The sequence below is a fragment of the Penaeus chinensis genome, chromosome 38 (genome assembly GCF_019202785.1).
Source record: "Penaeus chinensis breed Huanghai No. 1 chromosome 38, ASM1920278v2, whole genome shotgun sequence".
In the NCBI taxonomy this organism is placed as follows: Eukaryota; Metazoa; Arthropoda; class Malacostraca; order Decapoda; family Penaeidae; genus Penaeus; species Penaeus chinensis.
In genome coordinates this window covers 25,220,116-25,222,615 of record NC_061856.1, presented here as the reverse complement: position 1 = coordinate 25,222,615, position 2,500 = coordinate 25,220,116, and the positions used below count along the sequence as shown (strand labels likewise).

The 2,500-nt window shown below is 36.8% G+C and overlaps 1 protein-coding gene across 1 annotated transcript in view; it reads left to right on the top strand.

Moving 5' to 3' along the window:
- The window catches only part of LOC125045987, a 156,955-nt gene that overhangs the window by 73,458 nt on the left and 80,997 nt on the right, over positions 1 to 2,500 (top strand). The window lies entirely within an intron of this gene.

Sequence of the window (2,500 nt, the reverse complement as noted above, 5' to 3'; positions counted from 1 at the left end):
AGAGATGAATTAAATTTAATCTTGGATGCTGCCATTGCGCATACGCATTAGAGATCTGGCTTATACATTAATACTGGATTAACTTTTATGCCGCATAGAGAAAATGCCCATATTTTCTTTTACAGCGGTGAAGGTGCAGTAAGGTGTGAAAATGGAACCAATGGAATATAGAGCATTGATCTGGTTTTTATACCTCAATGACTGCACATCACAAGAGACCTTTGACAAAATGAAAGCAACCTATGGGGAGGATGCCCCATCATATGGCATCGTTAATTTTGGCCTCGCCAGTGCATGTGTGGTCGGAGATCTGTGGAAAAGACTCCTAAACCAGGGTGATCCCAATCTGCCATTGATAAGGACACCATCCATCCATCTAGCCCAAGCTATCAAGATTAGTGTTGGGTCTGTGGACAAAATCACTCATGACCATCTGCATAAGCAAAAGTTGTGTGTTCGATGGGTCCCCACACTACTCACACCTTTCCAGAAACCGGAATAAGTCCATTGTTTTAATAGACTTGCATCCATCACTATGATTCAAAAACTAATACAGTCAAAACAATGGAAGCACTTTGAGTCACAACCCCCCTAAAAAGGCATTACAATTACAGGAAGCTTACAGCTACAAAAATTACAGGAAGCTATCAAAACCAAGAGGTGCACAGTGTTGACAAACGTGTCCACTTCCTGCAGGACAATGTCCCTGTTCGCAACTCTCACATTGCCCAGATGAAAGTGCAGTTCTGTGGCTACGACATCCTTCCATCCATGAAGTCATTTTGATGGGCAAACGTTTCCAAGATAAAACACAGATTTCCGAAGTCACTTCATGGCTTCAAATGCAACCTGTGAACTACTACAAGAGAGGAGTCCACGGCTGTATACAGAGATGGAAGAAGTGTGTCACTCTAGGTGGGGAAAGACTAATAACTAGCTGATGTTTAATTCCTGTACACCTATATCAAGTTGATCAGGGAAAATCATTAATGAGCGCCCCTCGTGTGTTTGTGTGTGTGTGAGTGTATGTATATATATATATATATATATATATATATATATATGCATATCTATATACATATATATATATCTATATGTGTATATGTACACACACACACACACACACACACACACACACACACACACACACAAACACACACATATATACATAGATATTTATATTTACATGAGCACATTAGTGTGATCACTGATGCAGTATTTGACGAACTACTTGACGCCATGTTGACATGTAGTTGACGGGATCGTTACACTGGGGGTGGTTGACCCACGATCCTTCCCCAGGGGAGTAGTTGGTCAAGCAATCATTGTTGGTGGTTCTCAACCCACCATCGTGGTTCTCAACCCACCATCGTGTCTACGATAGACTCACCTACTACCGTATCTAGGTATGACTTACCCAATATATGCAAATCCGGGTGTTTGTCTACATGAATGCACACTCACACTCACATAGGCGCAGTAAGCATGCGAATTTGTACGGACTTGTGTGTGTGTGTATGTATATATATATATATATAAATATATATACATATATGTTTGTGTGTGTGTGTGTGTGTATACCTATATAAGTGTTTATATTTACATATATATATCTTTATTTTCTTATACAATTATCACAATTATAATATTGTTTGTTTATACACATACACACACACACACACACACACACACACACACACACACACACACACACACACACACACACACACATCTATATATATATATATATATATATATATATATATATATACATATATATACATATATATGTGTATATATGTATATACATATACATATATATATATATATATATATATATATATATATATATATAACAAAGTATCATTCAGAGTATTATGTAGTTAAGTCTCGGCTGAAATAGCCATTTTATTTGGCCTCTATAAGTCAGTTGTTTTCCTGCATTAATAAATATTTATTCTGTCGTAGCTTTGACATATAAATGTTCAACATTTCTATAATCAATTATATTTTTAAACTCATTCCTAATATCCATAACTGAGTGATGAAAATTTTATATAGTTTTAGCAGACAACTATTGGATATCAGCGGATCATAGGGGCCTAGGTTCAAATTAAGAAACTGGTATGATTTTTTTAATTGGGCATTAGATTTGGTACTGACCTTGTTAATCAGTGTTCTAACATAATAATTCATACTCTTATGCCCATTTTGGTATTATTTCTAAAGGATGTCTGATTCAATTCACTATATTCTTCGGTTTATGTGTGGTCGTGCATAGTGGCAAAGACCAGTAAACAAATCAAATCTGTCTATGGGTATACATGTGTGTGTGTGCGTGTGTGTTTGCCTTGCAATAATTATTCCTTGTTCCAATTATCTTCGGTGCAACATGTGTGAATCTCCGTGCACTGGGAATTGTTTACGAAGTTCCTGTTACCCCAACCCACTCCTTCAGATTCACAAATATCGCCGTAAGAACCAAAAGCCTCCTGACTGT